The 19,966-nt window shown below is 36.1% G+C and overlaps 1 pseudogene across 1 annotated transcript in view; it reads right to left on the bottom strand.

Annotated features, from left to right (window-relative positions):
* Positions 1-19,656, bottom strand: part of LOC308611724 (ferritin light chain-like) — a 99,645-nt pseudogene extending 79,989 nt beyond the window's left edge. The window contains exon 1 of the transcript in view: positions 19,610-19,656. The product of the transcript in view is annotated as a ferritin light chain-like (transcript). The remainder of the gene's footprint in view (positions 1-19,609) is intronic.
* Between the last annotated feature and the right edge of the window lie 310 nt (positions 19,657-19,966).

A 19,966-nucleotide genomic window follows, 5' to 3' on the forward strand; every position in this document is an offset into this window, starting at 1 on the left:
ACTAAAGTGAAACAAAGCAAGATGTTTTTGATTGCTCCATACCTGGACAAAAGTGTTAGAATGGAAGCCTAGAGGCTGCTATGGTGGTAGCAGTCATAATGAAAATGAGAGAACCCCTAAATGGATGTGGTTTTCCTGCTTCAATTACCTGGAGATTGTTTTCCAGTGCTGACACCAGGATGTTCTGCATTTTGCTTTAGTGAAAGGAATGAGTGTTTCCTCTACAGTTTTAATTATAATTTTGTTTCCTCTAAAATGGCTATGTAATTTCATTGACCATTGAGTTAATACAAAGTGAACTCCTTGGCCTGGCCCTCCAGGCACTCCAACTGTTCTAACCTATCCCTGCTGCTCCATCACCTCCCCTTCTCCTACACATGGGCCTGTGCTGCCATCAAACTGCACAAACCTCTCTTCTCTCAAGTGCTGGGGAGTTTTCTAATCTCTGTGTCACTTTTCATTCTGCTGATTATGTCAGGAATCGGATTTTCTTAGATGCGATGCATACTAAATCTACTTTACACGTATAACATGCTTATATAGTTAGTAAATTTGACAAAAAATTATTAAATGATACCTAATGATGACTACATTATAAAATCATATATATATGCTTTTTCATATATATTCATGTCTTTCAACACTAACCTCACCCTCTCCATTCTCATAATACTTAAAATATGCTTGCTTTATGTTGTCCAGGCCATTGCACGTGGTGCTCTCTTTGCCTGGACTTCTCTCCTTCCTCCGTTCTTCTACTTGCTACCACTTCCCCATGTAATGACCCGATTTGGAGAAGACTTGTTTCTGCTTCTCTTATGGGTTCCCTTAGTACCCTATTCTAAGTTCTATTAATTCAGACTGCATTGTAACTCCCTGTTCATTGTCTTACTTGCTCATTGTGTCCCCAATGCCTATACAGCACCTAACGTTTGGAAAGTACTCAAATAAATGAAAGTTGGTGACATTGAAATACATGTATAACTGGTTTAGAAGAGTTAAATGATCATTGTTATTGAAAGTCATAAAGATACTTACGCCTTTGACCCAGTAATCCAGGAGTCAAAAATTCAAATGCTTTCAGGGTCAAGCAGGTAATCTAAATGTACAATGTTGGCCTGGGGGAAGGCAATGGGAATACAGGTTACTGTACTTGCCTCACCTAAACACATTCAGATTTACACTTTTATAAATACTGTCGATACAAGCCAAACAAACCATAACCCCTGTCTCATTCAAAGAAACAATTCTGTAGAGGAAAAAAATATTCATAATAATATTATTTGTGAATCTATCTGTAATAAGGAAAAAATGAAGACAAATAGCTAGTAATAGGAAGCGGATTAAATTAAATATAGATTGTATCCATTAAATATCATGTATTCTTTAACATTAAAATAATCCCCCAATTGTAATATATGAAAAATGCTTTCGTTATTGGAAATGGTGAAGGAATAACACAAAACTCTGTGTTTGCTGTAATTGCAACCATGTAAAAATATACATCCTTGTTAAAAAAAAAGGATTATGCAAAATGAAGATAACTATGTTAGGGTGCTCAAAATAGAAATGATTTTTGTAAAGTTCAGCATTTAATAATGCCATCATTTTTCCAATCCTAGTCTCTGGAGAAAGCTTTGGCAATATCTCTTGGAGTCTTAGAAGATGATACCTAGCAAGCAGAACCAGGTTACTTTGGGTAAAAGCTGAAGAATATGAATTGTGGGCTGAGCTACAAATAACATTGTCATAGCAACCTCCAAAGATTTCATAGAAAAGGCATGACTTGGATTTCTCTTTTTTTTTTTTTAAGGAAAATGACTAACAAGATCCCTTTTAAAACAGTTCCGATATAGTGCGGGATAAGATACAATAAGTTTGATAAAGAGTTTTGTTGAGAAATTGGGATAACCTGGCAGAACCTTGAGATCAGAAGTGAGACTCCCTAGTGTAGCCTTAGCACATTATTTTGTGTGTGTATTGATTAGTTTTCAGTGACGTAACACTTATGTGATGCCAATCTGCCTTCCCTGCAGATAATATTTATTTAATAATAAAATATTAAGAACAATATAATAATTCTATAATGATAATAATGGTTATTGTTAGTAAAAAAAGTTCAATTCTCCTTGTTAAGAGACATTTAATATATTTCTCTGATTCTTTATAAAGGCTTGATTATCTGTTCTCAGGGTTCTTCTGTGATACTATATATAACCTCCTGGAAACAGAGGACTGTGGAAATACTGATAGTGTCAACGGAAATCATTGTAACTTCTTTGGAAAGGGCGTATTCCATCAGTCTCATTGCCTCATTTGTTAAGCTGAATCGCCATCCTCAGTGACAGATCTTTTCAGTGTCCAAACTTCCTGCAAGGATTTATGTATTAACCCCATTCTGTTTGAGTTTAGATCAGGAGTGTCCCTTAGGTTATTTTAGGAGCCCAGGTTTCCTGTAGTTTGCAAAAGCTGGCCCAGCCCACTGGCAGAAAATCTGCTTCTGATAGCATAGTCCTGTGGTAACAACTTTGGTATCTTGCACAGATAAGCAGCCTTGATATAGGTCCATGTGGTTAAGGAGGAAGACATTGTCAGTAATTACTTTTACGGGGAAAATGCTAGTTAGCAATTTTTTTCCAGTTCGAGGTAAACATGTAAATCTGGGCTTATCATAAATAGCAATATATCCAAAGTATCATTCTCAGACTACACACAAATTTTTGACTCTAGCTTTCTGTGTAACGTTAGAAAAACAAACAAACAAAAAAGCATAGTCAGATCACCTGTTACCTCAAAATAAGGAGCTGTGTGGCAGCATCGGGAAGCATAATGAGTGAAGCCAGAATTAACAAGTAGCAGGGCTGAGTGTGGAACCCCTGCAGTTCAGGCCTGACCATTGAAACTGGCACCTGATTGCCCTTACAAGTACTACCTGTTCACTCAGTTCTTGAAACAATCAAATGTATACCGTAAATATCATGGTTCTGCTAACACCTTTTGTGTGTTTTCTGAAGCCACTGGTAGAACTAACCTTTTTAACCATCTGCTGAGGACAGAAGTCACGTTATAAGTCAAGTGGAACTTTGAGTTCGATTTCCATTTCTAAACATTTGACCGCAAAATTAAACCTCTTAAAGAAGATTCTTAAAGAAGAATTCAGTCTTCTGGGTAAGTGGGATCTGTCCACTCGTTCATTCAACAGTTACTGAGCTGCTGCTTCATGTAGAATGTACAAGTGGGTTAAAAGATGTTTGAGGAGATTACTGTCTCGTTAGCCATCCAACTAATCATCACTCATGCTGAAGTTTTGAATCAGAAAAAAAAAGAGTTGAACCAATATTTGTTAAATTTTGCACACAAATAGCCCTAGGGAGCACAGAAGGGAAGATTTTTTCCATTGAAAAAATGTATGACTTTTCTGAATAAATTAATATGTATCTTAATCATCTACGTTTCAAATGAGGAAAAGATTAATTTAACAGAATCATTCTGTAAAACCCCTACTGCTTTGAATCCTATGAGAACTTGTTGCTAATTTGAGGCTTTCAAATTTAAAGTCATAAGATAAGTTGAGCAGTCAATAACCTTGAAATTTAGGAAAGTGACTGACATGGACTAGCCAGAACGTTTTTTGCAGTAATTTGATTTATAACTCTGCCCTAATCACTCTTAAAAATCAGCTAGACAGTAAAAAGTTCTCTACCTTCAAACCTCTTGATGCAGTTTTGCAGATTAATCTGAATGGGTTGAAAATTTGATGAAAGGATGGAGAGCATCTAAATTTAGTTTTTCTGGATAGCCACACACAAAAGAATGAGACTAGACCACTATCTTATACCATACATAGATATCAACTCAAAATGGATTAGAGACTCCAATGTAAGATCTGAAACAATAAAACTCCTAGAAGAAAACATAGGCAGTATTCGCTTTGACTTTGGTTTTAGCAATATCTTTCTGCATATGCCTCCTCAGGCAAGGAGACAAAAGCGTAACTAAACAAATGGGACTATTATCAAACTAAAAAGCTTCTGTACAACAAAGGAAACATCAACAAAATGAAAACCTACCAAATGGGAGAAGATATTTGCAAATCATGTATCTAATATCCAAAATAGATAAAGAATTCAAGCAACTCAACAACAAAAAAGCTAACAATCCAATTAAAAAACGAGCAGAGAAACTGAATAGATATTTTTCCAAAGAAGGTATATAGATGGCCAACAAGCATGTGAAAAATGTTCAACATCACTAATTATCAGGGAAATGTAAATCAAAACCACAGGGAGATATCACTTCACACCCATTAGAATGGCTATTATCAAAAAGACAAGAAATAAGTGCTGGAGAGGAAGTGAAGAAAAGGGAACCCTTGTGCACTTTTGGTGGGAATGTAAATTAGTGCAGCCACTATGGTAAATCACATGGAGATTCCTCAAAAAATTAAGACTAGAACTATCATATGATGTAGCTATTCCACTTGTGGGTGTTTATCCAAGGAATACAAAAACACTAATCTGAAAAGATATATGCACCCCTGTGTTCATCACAGCATTATTTAGAATAGACAAGATGTGGAGACAACCTAAGTGTTCACTGATGGATGAATGGATAAAGAAGATACACACACACTTACAATGGAAGAATAGCCATAAAAAGATGAAATCTTGGCATTTGGGACAACATGGCTGGACCTTGTGGGTATTATGTTAAGTGAAATAAACCAGATGGAGAAAGACCAATCCCATATGATTTAACTCATATGTGGCATATAAAAACAAGCAAAACAAAATGAATGAAGAAACCAAACTGAAACAAATAGATACAGAGAACAGAGTAGTGGTTAGCAGAGGAGAAGGGGGTGGAGGGAGGGCAAGATGGGTAAAGGGGGTCAACAATATGATGACAGTTGACAACTAACCTTTTGGTGGTGAGCACACTGTAGTTTATATAAATGTCAAAATATAATATTATACACCTGAACCTTATGTGTGATAAACCCATGAAACTATAAATAAATAAAAATTTAATAAATAAATTTACTTTCATTAACTTATGAAACAGCAACATACTTTGCCCAATTTACTTAGCTTCAGAATTTTCATTTGTACAGTTTGAACCAGAAGAAGTACCTTTTTATTGGTTTATTTTTTTTTCTAAAATTCTAAGACTAAATTGTTATTACAATGTCTTCACAAAATTATTAATAGAATGCCTTCATAATTATCTCACGTAAATATTTAGATAAATAGCTATGTAATAGCTGAATTTTCTCAAACTGTTAAAATATTATTTCTAAAGGTATATTTCAGGTTAAGAAGGATTAAGCTGCAGAGATATAATGTTTAATGATATTTCTCAAGTGATAAGAACTTACTGTCAGAAGCATGTAATGTATTAGTACCCTCATTATGGAGTTCAGATTCTCTCTTCAGCAGAAAATGCTCAGGGCATATGTGAGTGATGATAATTTTTTTTTCTATGCCTATATTCCTATAGCATTTCTTATCATGATGTCATTGGGTAACTGCATTTAAAGTGGGCTCTTAGGGACTTCCCTGGTGGCGCAGTGGTTAACAATCCACCTGTCGGGGCTTCCCTGGTGGCACAGTGGTTGAGAGTCCGCCTGCCGATGCAGGGGACACGGGTTCGTGCCCTGGTCCGGGAAGATCCCACATGCCGGGGAGCGGCTGGGCCCGTGAGCCATGGCTGCTGAGCCTGCACATCCGGAGCCTGTGCTCCACAACGGGAGAGGCCACAGCAGTGAGAGGCCCACGTACAGCAAAAAAAAAAAAGAATCCACCTGTCAATGCGGGGGACACAGGTTCGAGCCCTGGTCCGGGAGGATCCCACATGCCGTGGAGCAACTAAGCCCATGCACCACAACTACTGAGCCCGTGTGCCACAACTACTGAAGCCCACGTGCCTAGAGCCTGTGCTCTGCAACAAGAGAAGGCACCGCAATGAGAAGCCCGCGCGCCACAACGAACAGTAGCTCCCACTCCCCGCAACTAGAGAAAGTCCACGTGCAGCAATGAAGACCCAACACAGCCAAAAATAAATAAATTAGAAAAAAAGATGATTCTTTAATAAATCAATCAATCAATAAATAAAGTGTGCTCTTAAGCATTTGCCAATTAAAGAAACTCAACATAAAGACCCAAAGACCCCATCTGAGTTTGCTAAGTGATGCAGTGTTAATAAAACTGTGGCTCATTGGAATGTAGTGTGTTACAGGATTTTTTGCACACTTAGCTCTTCAACTGATTTGGTTTGGATTTTAGTCAAATTACTTGGTACCTTGGTTAAGTGGGCTTGTGAAAAATACCTGATATATACAACCACTTCCTTTGGAGCTAATAGCTATGTGTTTGCTAAGTATTTTGTGAGCAGAAAAGATCAGAGAGCAAAGAAAGCTGGATTTCCTTAAAAGCACTGAACTGTAACATGTATGTAAAGACTGGGTAATTACTGGGCAGAAACAGGCCCGCCAGTAAAAGCCAAATATATGCAGCTCCCTTCTTCTGCTGAAAATCTGTCCTAGTTTCATGTTAAATTATATATTAAAAGAATACTGCATTTTTCTATAATGATGTTTTTATAATATAGAGGGTGTTTCTGACCAAAGACTCTACATCCACAATATATGATAAAAGCAAAGGTATAATGATAAAATATCATACTCAACTCATTTAAGTAGTAAAGTATATTCTAAACCTCATAATGGACAAATACAGTCACTGTGAGGTGGTTCTATAAGTCTCTAATATATTTTAAAAAGGTATATATCATGTTCAAACCAATTTCTACTATATCTTAAATTATAACTATATAAAATGAACCCATTAACTTTAATGACCACTTATTTACACTAATATAAGTCTGTTCCCCAACAAGAAAGATGTACATATGTATATGGGTGTTTGTATGAGTTAGATAACTGGCATCTTTTAAAAAACTGCTCAAGAAAGTTTGAAGTAATGAATTTTCATGTAGCATGAGGAGGTAATCAAAATCATTCTCCCATATTTCCTTAATTCTAAGGTGCCATATGTTGTATATGTCCTTAAGTTAGTGAAACTTTTTTTGGAAAGAAAAAGCAAGTACACCCAATGCGCACATTAGAAGGAAAATTCTGGTTTTATAAATTTTATAATGAAAAAAAGAAAATGGAGTACATATTTTTATTTACCTTAGAATTAAATTTGAATTTAAGCTTAATTTCTACAGTAACCTTTAGAAATTTTTATTATGCAGTCTTTCTTGATGATAATTTGTAATTTGCTATGATTGATTTAGAATTTCCAAATTTCCATCCATTTTTAGAATTCAAAATTTTGGCTAAAACCATCAATTATTGGAAATCCTCTCAATGTAGACTGTGCATGAGGCCAGTACCTGAGCTGATCCTCTAGGGAGCTTCATGGAGAGTATAATAAGGGGAGCCCTTGTTGAGTAATTTATAGTTGATTAACATCATCATGAATTGCTCCCAACTTTATTCATGATTCTGAACACTTGAGATAATTGAAATACCAAAAGAACGAGTATAAAGCTATTAGGACGAGTGGATACTTGAGCCTACTCACAGTCTCTTTGAGGCAGAGGCTCATTTTGTGCATAAGTGTAAAGAAATATATTTTTGGAAAAATAATTCTAGTTCCAGTTAGAAGATGGTGAACTCAGAGATTTCATTGATCACTGCTCAAAGTGTTTAGAGCCATTGAAAACATTTCCCCCTAGACATTGACATGATGGACTTATTTTAATCAGCAATTACAAAAGTTGACCAAGTGCCAGGCATCAGTGAGTAGATTATTGGGCAAAAATCAGTCTTTCCCCCTTGTACAAAACCTGGATGCATCCTGTCCAAGGACAGACTTAAACAGGCAAGGGAAAGTTTATTGAAAACGATTGCAATTGGAGAGAGAGATTGGACTAAACTCTGCTGAAACAAAAGGTGGGACAGTTTACCAATTCTGGAGTGAGCTAGTGGACTGGTACTGGAGGACATTAGGAGGAGACTGGTTAATGTGATTAGGCCATCTGTGTTTGCTAATCAGCACTTATTGAAGTTAGACTCTTGCCCTCCCACAGAGAATGCGGTGCTATCTTTCTTGATGATTACATTTCGAAAAATGGCTCCCATGTCCGTGAGAAAGACATTCCTGGGTTGTAAATCTGGCAAGATTACTAGAAGAAGATTTACGTGTCAAAGGGGTGAAAAAAGAATTTGCATGTTTTTTAGAGTGAATGTTCTAAATAAGGGGAGGTCAAGGGCCTATAAGTCAGGAAGAAACCTGTCTAAAGTTTTATTAAGCTGAAAGGAATGTGAAGGCTGTCTTGGTCCATCTAAACCTTGAACACAGGTAAAGATGTTTGCCAACTCTAGAGAAAAGCCTACAAGTACGGCAAGCTCCTTTACCTTTAATCTCCCATCCTCCCTAATCTGATTTAGATATTTCCCTTGTGTTGTCACAGGCTTACCAATATCACAGAATTTATCAGGTCAAATTGCAATTTTTTGTCTGTTTACTACTCTTGACACTAGACTGTAAGGTACCTGAGAACAGGGATCCTGTTGACATTTGTAACCACAGGACCTACTGTAATTCCCCTTACCTCAATTCATGCCTGCTAAAATAAACTGAATTCTAAAAAAATAACAGAAAAGTAGCTGAGATAGGAAATAAGAATGTGGGAATTACAAAAAAATTAAGAGCCTTTAGTTTAGTAAAATGAAGATGGTAAGGGAATATGATCAGAAGACATATATTCCTAGAAGGTATGAAATTTTCTAGTAAATCCTAGAAAACTAGAAGTTGGCCACACCCAGTGGAGATAGGAAAGAGGGCTCACATTTAATGTACACTATATGGTAGACACTATGTTAGCATATCAAATTTAATCCTTTATCTGTGAAGAAAGCACTGCAAACCCTATTTTATAAGTAAGAAAACTGATACCTGGAGTGGCCATATACCACCTCCAGAACAGTGAACCAAGATTTAAACACTCACCTTTATGGCCCCAAAGCTGTTAAATTTGGCTGCCTTAAACATAAATTATAATAGTTTAAGTTTAGGAGAGAAAAATGACCAATACTTTTAACTTTGCATATGAGATGATATCCCTAAGAAGGGATCACCCTCAAAATATAAATAGAATCAATAAGTATCAGATGTGTCTTTAAATACTAGAGACAAGCAAGGTTGTAAAGAAAACTGGTGATGTTTGGGGGTACCTTGCAAAACTTTTGAAGGTGGTGTCACCACAAGGAGACTCTGTCTCTTGGTAGCACCATCAGCTCTGCTTCTGGATTGGATGGATTTTGAGATGACATTAGAAGTGCTCTTCTCTTAGAGTTAGGACATTCTCGGATTCTTTAGTAATGAAATACCTTTGATTCTTTGCTTTATCACCAAAAAAGATGGTTTAAAGGAACAACCTTTTTGTTTTTCCAGATACACACTGGGAATGCTATTTACTAACTCTCACTACATGCTAGAGATATGATGGTAGTCCCCTTATATATCACAGTATACCGTACAGAAAATATTAAGGCTACTGGCATCAGTCCCATATGGTTAAATAAGCTATTTAAAGGAGGATATTCCTGAACTGGAGAGGGATGTCTGGGACAAGAGCAAGCAGGATGAGGATTTAATCAACAATTTAGTTTTCTCTGGAAGCCTGATAAAATTCAAATACCCATGTCTTGCTTACATGGGACTTATTTTTCAACATAGTATGGCTTGACAATTTTTCTTAAGAATTTGGGATGAGAAGGAAAAACATAATAATTTAATCTAGTCAATAAAAGGAATATTGATGTTCCTCATATTTCTTTGAAGTCCTTTGGTAAATTTCTTGACTTTTCATCTGACTGACTTTTACCCTTTTCTAGAAAAAAAGCATACCGGGAGGAAGTAAGACCTAGTGCTTTTTAGTGTACTCTTGGCATTCTTCCAACTCTTCTGGAAAACATCATTCTATCACTTATATTCCTGTAGAACTGTAAGTTGAAATGAAGAACCCTCTTACCCAGCCTCTTACACAAAAGTATCATGATATTCTTTAAAAGACTCTATCCAAACAGACACATTTTAAATAATTATTAGTTCATCATCATGAGCCAAAAAGACTGCAAGGTTGCTTAGCAACAGAATCAGGCACTCTTAACAGGAACATGCATGGGAACAATGGTGAAAAGTGATGGAGATCTTACAAAGGCAAATTCTTTGAATTAAATCTTTGTGAAAAGACATCACGGGGAAAATGAGTTTTTTAACCTAAGAATTGTTTCCTGAGATTGATACATTATTTCATAGCTAAACATCAACCACTTTCCATAGAATAGATAGAACAATGGAAGTTTTAGTCTTTACATAATTTAGGGCACTTACAAAACATTATTTATCAGTGTTAGCTTGAAAATGAATAATATTTCTGTGTTGTCCCATTATCTTTAAAACTGTATAGATACATAAAGAAAGGAAGTTACTTACAAAAATAAATACTGCAAATGTATTTGATTAATGACGTTCTATTTTTATGTCATACATAGACTATAAAAAATTGTATTCTTTTAAATTTGAACAAGATATAAGTATATATATATATATATATATATATATATATATATATATATATACACACACATACATACATACACACAAACATGCATTATCTATCTAATTCCCATTTCCAGTGGAAAAAAAAAAGAAAAGAAAAGAAAAAGCCTGCAAAGCATTGTCTCTTTGGGACTCCTAGATTGACTAATTTTTGACTAGTTTGACTGAATGGGCTGATTTTATACTACAATACCTGTAAAGGCACTAACTTGCTTCTATTAGTAAATGGAAGAAAATCCAGTACATATGGGCTCTGTTGATGCAATATGTAAACACCCAGCAAGTTCAAAGAGTAAGCTCAACATCCTGGCAGAAGACCTCAACTTTGACCCTAGTCCCATCTCTGGCTTGGACAATTCACTTAACCACCATAGACCTCATATTCCTCATCTATAAAAGGAGGCCTCCAAGATTACTTTCAGCTCTAAAATTCCTAAAGTTCATGTCCATCAACTCTAAGTAGCATCATTCTTTTTTTCTCACAGAAGAATTGTTTGTTTTAGTGCATTGGTTATTTGACTACTGTCTTTATGTAAATACTAGAAGTAGCAGGCTTGTTCACCAATACATTCAGGTATCAGGCAAAAAACTTTCAATACTGGGTTTTTGTTTGTTTCTTTCTTCATGGCTGATTGCATGTTGCAGAGCTGATTTTTAGTTTCTGGAAGTTAAAAACATGCAGGTGTAGATATAATATGCTGCAGCCATTTATATCACCAGCCATAATGTTTTAAAACAACTGGCTTTTTTGCCTAGTCTTTAGAAGAGGGTTAGATGAGCACTTCTGTTTTCCTTTTCTTGAGAAGTTTTATAAAAACACCAAAAGGTCATCTTTAAAAGGTCAGACAAGATTAACAACAAAATCTTGGAAGACAGCCAGTCCACCAAGGAAACAAACCCAAAGGACTCTTTACAGATGCAAATCTTAAATAAGCAACAGAACCTGAGAGTGGGGTGAGGGCAGGGGAGAGAAATACGTTGTAGCAAAGAAATACATTCAAGAGATGCCTCGTGGCATTGAACTGTTGGAAAGGAGTAGCAGTAAACAAACCTGGCCCCCAGCAATTGCTAAAGGGCACATTCATTAGGAAGTTGGAAGCAAGAAGTCTAAGATCATGAGTCAGAGAAGCAGAATCATGAGCCACACCCACACTGGGTTCTATATGCTCTTGTTAAAACAAAGAGAAGTTGATGTAAATCTTTTAATTGCAAGGCATTGAAAAAGTGGTTATTAATCCCACTAGTTGATGCCAGGCCAGGTTTCTGATTATACAACTGAGGATGTAGCTCTATAGTCCTGACAGCTGGGTAGTAGAGAAGATGCAGTTTTCTTCCCACAAAAGTACCACTTCTCCTACTAACAATTCTAAAGGGAGAGAAAGCCTTTAACAGAGAACACGTTAAAGGAGAGTCACAGTTATTTAAAACCAGAAACTTAAATATTGATGGAAGAAGCAAGTAGGTTTAGGAAGAGAGCAAGCTACAGAAATTGATAAAAGCTTTGCACTTTTAGTTGAAATTTTTAAAATTATAAACAGAAATGGAGAATTCTCTGCCATTTGTATTTTATCCAGTATTCAACTAAGTGGCCTATTAGTTTAGTAGGATGAAAAGTATCTTGCTGGCAAATGTGGAAACTAATACTGAAACAAAAATATAAGGCAGAGACATATTTTTGTAGCAAAGGATTTCACCAGCTTTGTCAGGGTTGACACAAGAATCATATTATAGGGGCTTCCCTGGTGGCGCAGTGGTTGAGAGTCCGCCTGCCGATGCAGGGGACACGGGTTCGAGCCCTGGTCCGGGAAGATCCCGCATGCCGCGGAGCAACTAAGCCCGTGCGCCACAACTGCTGAGCCTGCGCTCTAGAGCCCGCAAGCCACAACTACTGAGCCCACGTGCCACAACTGCTGAAGCCCGTGTGCCTAGAGCCCGTGCTCCGCAACAGGAGAAGCCACCGCAATGAGAGGCCCGTGCACCGCAACGAAGAGTAGCCCTTGCTCGCTACAACTAGAGGAAGCCCGCATGCAACAACGAAGACCCAACACAGCCAAAAATAAATAAATAAAATAAATTTAAAAAAAAATCATATTATAGTTATACTTAATATAAATGTTAGATTATGTAATACATACATGTATATTCAGTAGAAATAGTCAATAAATTGTACATAATGTACTACAGTAGTAAATGTTAGGTTCTTTTCAATGAATACTTTATAGTGTTTTTGCGATCTTTATAAAGAACCTGGTTTTTAAATAAATACTATTTCAAATTTGGGGAATGAGAAGTTTAAAATAAGATGAACCAGATTTCTACAATCCATTTTCTGATGCTCAAAGTGGGCAGACTACAAAATGGAGCATGGCTGAGGCCATGTGGTCATCTGTGTGTTCCTTGCACTGTTTGAATTTTATGATACATCCGTAATATGCAGGGGCACAAATCACTCATAGGTTATGCTTTTTAGGCAAACTTTTACACACGAATAACAACTAATTAGAATAGACCTTAGCAAAACCGTGATGTTTGCTTGTTTCATCAAGCTCCACTTTCTGAGTTTCCCCTGTGAGTCTATTTATTGCTCTGTCTTCTCTATTCCCTAATACCCTCTGCAGAACCCTTATGCCCTCAAGTTCTCTTCCCTCTTGCACATCATCAAAACTTGCTTTTGGATCATTCAGGCTGAGGTAAAAATGACTACGATCTTAAAGCACAACCAGTATTTGAATTTTAATGGGAAAAAAAGATTTAAGCTAAAGGGATGAGATTCTGAGATAAAAGGATGAGAGTTGAGCGCCAACCATCAGTTAGTAGATGAGAAGACATTTTTAGGCATCAAAGCTTTTCCGCGGGCTTCCCTGGTGGCGCAGTGGTTGAGAGTCCGCCTGCCGATGCAGGGAACACGGGTTCATGCCCTGGTCTTGGAAGATCCCACATGCCGCGGAGCGGCTGGTCCCGTGAGCCATGGCCACTGAGCCTGCACGTCCGGAGCCTGTGCTCTGCAACAGGAGAGGCCACAACAGTGAGAGGCCCGCATACCACACACACACACACAAAAAATGCCCAGATAAAACATTTCATTTTCCCATTAGAGAAATGCAAATCAAAACTACAATGAGGTATCACCTCACATTAGTCAGAATGGTCATCATCACAAAATGTACAAACAATAAATACTGGAGAGGGTGTGGAGAAAAGGGATCCCTCTTGCACTGTTGGTGGGAATGTAAATTGATACAGCCACTATGGAGAACAGTATGGAGGTTCCTAAAAAACTAAAAATAGAACTACTATATTACCCAACAATCCCACTATTGGGCATATACCCAGAGAAAACCATAATTCAAAAAGATGCATGCACCCCAATGTTCACTGCAGCACTACTTACAATAGCCAGGACACGGAAGCAAACTAAGTGTCCATCAACAGAGGAATGGATAAAGAAGAAGTGGTACATATATACAATAGAATATTACTCAGCCATAAAATGGAACGAAAACGGGTCATTTGTAGAGACGTGGATGGACCTAGAGTGTGTCATACAGAGTGAAGTAAGTCAGAAAGAGAAAAACAAATATTGTATACTAACACATGTATGTGGAATCTAAAAAAATGATATAGATGATCTTATTTGCAAAGGAGAAATAGAAACACAGACATACAGAAAAAACATATGGATACCAAGGGAGAAGCGGGGAGTGAGACGAATTGGGAGATTGGGATTGACATACATATACTATTGATACTATGTATAAAATAGATACCTAATGAGAACCTACTGTATAGCACAGGGAACTCTACTCAGTTCTCTGTGGTGACCTAAATGGGAAGGAAATCCAAAATAGAGGGGATATATGTATAGGTATAGCTGATTCACTTTGCTGTACACCTGAAACTAACACAAGAGTGTAAAGCAACTATATTCCAATAAATTTTTTTAATTAAAAATAGAAAAATATGGGGAAAAAATCAGGGATTTAGGGGGAAAAATTTAAAGAATCATTACCATATGAAAAAGTGATTAGTGTCACTAATGATAAGGAACATACAAATTGAAAGCACAGAGAGATATCACTAAGAGATGGCAGGGAAGTAGTGCAACTGTTACACACATTAGTGTTCTGTTGGGTGAATATGGTGATCCAAGAGATTAAGAAAATATTTTTTTTTAAATGGGGGAAAGCAGAGCCTTTTTTATTTTATTTATTTATTTATTTATTTTTTGCGGTACGCGGGCCTCTCACTGTTGTGGCCTCTCCCGTTGCGGAGCACAGGCTCCGGACGTGCAGGCTCAGCGGCCATGGCTCACGGGCCCAGCCGCTCCGCGGCACACGGGATCTTCCCGGACCGGGGCACGAACCCGTGTCCCCTGCATCGGCAGGCGGACTCTCAACCACTGAGCCACCAGGGAAGCCTCAAGAAAATAATTTGGCACAATCGAATTTTTAAAAACTGAAAATATCACACTATGCTGCAGACATTGTTATTAGTTGTTTGCCTAACTGTTCTTGCATATTTAACACTAGGAGATATGTCAAAAAAACAGAAAAATAACCCATAAATTCTCTCAATTTATTTGGTAAAGCTTAAATTCATAGCAAACAAATTTTAAATGCAAAACTGAAGATAGTGGTTACCTCTGAGGGGATCAGAAAAGAGGAAAGGTCACCAGAGTCATGCAAGTGATATCAAGGTAAGAGTCATGTTCAGTTCTTAGACTGAATGGTGAGTCTTTGAAAAGATAATCTGGAAAATTAGAAGTCACTGCCTCTACTCTCAAGGTCAGAAAATACGTAACAGACCCAGAGAGATTTTTTTTACCACACGTGGTTGCAATTTTATAGATAATAAAAAATGAAACCTCACTCTTGCCATTAAATCAATGTTATTTTTTTAATTTGAAGAAAAATGAGGCTATATAAATTTTTACAGTGGTGAACCCTGTAAAACTGCTCCTTTGAACATTACAGTGGTAATTTCAAGTCTTTAAAACACAAGTTTGAAGAGATAGGAAAATCCATTACATGTTCTTTCATACTTTCATGTAAATTAATATTAAAACAGCTTTATTAAGTTGTTTATATAATAAAATGCACATATTATAGTATGCAATTTGATGAGTTTTGATGTATGTATAAAACCATGAAACTATCACCACAATCAAAATAATAAACAGATCTGTTGACAAAAAAGTTTCCTCATGGTCTTTTTAATGTATTCTTTCCAACTCTACCTACCCCTCTAATCCCGGGCAACAACTAATCTGTTGTCACCATGCAATAATTTGCATTTTTCTAGAATTCCGTATATGTTCAATTCCACCATATATACCCTTTTTGTCTGTCTTCTTTCTGTCAGCATATGTGAGATTTATTCATGTTGTGTATGTCAATAATTCATTCCTTTTTGTCATTTTATTACTTTTTATGAATATAGTAAAGTTTATTTACCCCTTTGCTTATTGTTCATTAAACTTTTTTTGACCATATTTAGTTTGTCTTTAATTACATCCAATTTATTTTCATCTTGGACATTGTAATTTTCATCTCTAGAAATTTGAAAGTCTGTTTTGCATTACTTTTTATCTTCTTTGTTTCTACTTCCTTTTGGACATAGGCAGTACAGGTATAATAATTGTTTTAGTATCAGTGCTTACTACTTCTAACACTTCCTTGGTAACTTTTCATTGGTTTTCTAACACTGTGAATTTTACATAGTGAGTGTTAGATATATTTATTTCTATAAACATTCTTATGCTTAATTTTGAGATTTATTAAAATTCCTTAGGAATGTTTTGATCCTCTGGATCTGGTTTATAAGATTTGTTATTTGGAACTTTTGCAGTTTTGTTTTAGGCTAATTTTTTTCCCACTACTGAGGCAAAACCCTTCTGTGTACAGCACCCTGTAAACTTTGAGGTTTTCCAGTCGGGAAGGTGGGGTGAGAACATGCACTATGACTGTCTTTGTGTGAATGCCATGCCTTGTTACACCCAATCCTTGAGGTGGTTTTCCCTAACCTCAGACACATGCCCTGATCAGCACTTAGCCAAATGCTGGAGGGGAGCACTCTGCTGCCATCTGGAATTCTCTCTCTGTGCAGCCCTGTCACTGTTCCTCTGACCTACGAATTCTAGTCTTGGTTTCTCTGAACTCTCAGCTCTGTGTCCTCAACTCATTCCTCAGTCCCCATCTGCACTCAAGATCTGTCTGAAATCAGAAGGACTGACACCAACATGCACTGCAGTGCGTTATCTTATGTAAAATTGGGTTTAAAACAATAACTTACAATTAAGGATGCTTATAATACTAGTGATAAGTTTCTTACAGTAGTAACAATTACACACAGTAGGTAATATATTCAAAGGGCAATTTTCATCTAATATTCACGTTATTTCAAATCATTTTTGGAGTCATTCCAAACATGTTAAATACTATCTCAAATGTAGTAAGTTTTCTTTCTATATAGGACAAGTAATAACTGTCTTATACATATGTATATATCAGACAAATATGAATTGATCTTTTTTCTAGGGTATACTCATATATTACATAAGTTTAACTATACAATAATTGTTCTTTACTAATTTCCCCCTTTTCAATAAGAAAATGTTATATTTCCTTACATATATTTTTATATATTTTATATATACTACAAATATGTATTTATATATAGTCTTATGATGTATATGTGTATATATACATAGACTAGAAACATATATATATATATATATATATATACATAAAATACATATACATACACACATAGACTAGAAACAATTAATTGCATCAATTGATAAAACACTAAACTCAGGAAAATCTAACGCTTCTCTAACAGTGCTCTGTACCTCCTCTCTCTCTCAGCATACAAATTAGGCAATTTTATATTAAGTCAACTTCTAGATCAAAGCATTCATCACTTAGCCAGAGGAAATATTTTTGGCACAAACTTCCTTTCACTTCTACAGATGGTTCCATATTGAAACTGTTTTTTTGTTCCAATCTCAAACACTATATTAAACAAACTTGTAACAGGTTTAAGATACCTTATTATTTGATAGTTTGTGTTGGGGCCACTCAAAGTATATTTGTAGTCATGAAAGACACTGAGACGCTTGACCCAAGGGTTAAAAATTTCCAGAATCTCTAGTGACAGGATGAGATAGCATTTACTGAAAAGCTACCCTGCTGCAGCCTACCGCTTCATTTACACATCACAATAGCTCTGAAAAGTAAACAGGATTTTCCCAGTTAGAGATGAAGAACTGTAAATTAAAAGTCAAGGAGTCTACCTTTGGTAAGCGATTAACGAAGAGCCTTGCTGAGATTTTAATCCAGCTGTATTTTGGAGCAACATGGATGGACCTAGAGGTTGTCATACTAAGTGAAGCCAGACAGAGAAAGACAAGTATAAGATATTGCTTATATGTGGAATCAAAAAAAAGAAGATACAAATGAACTTATATATGAAACAGAAGCAGACCCACAGACATGGAAAACAAACTTATGGTTACCAAAGGGGAAAGAGGGAGGGAATAAATTAGGAGTTGGGGATTAAAATATACACACCACCATATATAAATTATACAACTAACAAGGCCCTACTATATACCACAGAGAACTATACTCAATAATTTTTAATAACTTATAAGGGAAAAGAATCTGAAAAAAATTAGGTATATATGTATGTATAACTGAATCACTTTGCTGTATACCTAAAGCTAACACAACATTGTAAATCAACTATACTTCAATAAAAATTAATTAATTAATTAAAAAAGAAACCAAAAAGCTCTAAATGGCATACAGGTAATTTGACTCAAGGTAGAGTGAGCAATAACTGAAGTATCAAAATTTATATAACTCCACTACATAAGCCTCTTCGAATGATCTCTGCTCCCTATCAGCTCTGTGTTCCTACCTCTATCTTTAGTCTCAGGCCTAGGTCTAATGTCAAACAGTGCACAGTATATTGGAAAGAGGGTGGATTTTGGAGTCTGAGAGTATGAAAATCTCAGTTTTATTTTTTTAATAGCCATGTGAGTGTTATGAACTTAATATTGTCCTCCTAAATTTTTTTGTTGAAGTCTTAATTCCTAATAGCTTACAATGTGACTGTATTTCTCGATAGGGCCTTTAAAGAGAAAATTAAGATTCAATGAGGTTATATGGGTGGGCCCTAATGCAATGTGACTGGTGTCCTTATAGGAAGAGGAAGAGTCACTAGGGATGTATCTGCACAGAGAAAAAGCCATTAGAGAACCCAGTGAGAAGGCAGCCCTCTCCAAGCCAAGGACAGAGGGCTCAGGAGAAACCAACTCAATCTTGTACTTCAGCCTCCAGAGAAAATAAGAGTTCTGTCTTTTGAACAGCTTAGTCTGTGGTATTTTGTGATGGCAGCCCTAGCAAACTAAGACAAGACCTTAAAACATTTTACATGACCTCTTTGAATCTAAATTTCCTTAGTTATTATTATAGTTTATAATTATAATAGATTGTATTGACTAATAAGTGAAATAATCTAGAGTGCAATGATGTACATATTCATAAATCTTATTTTCTCCTGGTATGTTTTTCTTGTGACTTCCAACTCCAATAAACTACTTATTAAGCTCATTCTCAGCAGTGGTTCATGAAACAAATCTAAGGGCAGAGAAAATAGGAAGAGAAATTAATAGTCAAAAGCATCTCGAGAAAGTTCACTTGCATAAAATTCACAAAACATTATTATTATTTTTACTTTCCTCAAGTTCTGGTCATCTCATTCTTGATGAATATGTCTGTGAGAATATTATTTTTTTCTTTAAATGGAAAATTTCAAAATGGATAAACCCTTAGCATTTCTTAAATTCGGACAATATTTGAGTGAGTAAATATAAAATGAAAAATGATTTCATCTTATTGTATAAGCAATTAATGCGTTTTTTTTGTTTGTTTCTTTTTTTTTTCTTTTGGTCTCACAGATTTACATACCAATTTGTTTGTGTTCCTGAATCTTCTCCTTCAAACTTTTGAGTCATATTCAATTGTGTTGTCTACTCAACAGAAGGGATCTTTCTCTGCCCCAATTTGCTTCACTCCATAGTCCCACAGACGCCTTACAGTTTTTTTTGGGGGGGGTTTGGCAAAAAGCTGATAATCATGATTAACACCTCACTTTCTTTCACTTCCTATTTCACATCTGCTAGTTCAACCATCAGAATATCACCACCATCCCCACCTCCACCTCTACCAATTCTAAATTCAAATCTCCCCTGAATTATTTTTATTTATTTATTTATTTTGCGGTACGCGGGCCTCTCACTGTTGTGGCCTCTCCCGTTGCGGAGC

The sequence above is a fragment of the Mesoplodon bidens genome (genome assembly GCF_964165515.1).
Source record: "Mesoplodon bidens genome assembly, contig: HAP1_SCAFFOLD_182, whole genome shotgun sequence".
Taxonomy (NCBI): domain Eukaryota; kingdom Metazoa; phylum Chordata; class Mammalia; order Artiodactyla; family Ziphiidae; genus Mesoplodon; species Mesoplodon bidens.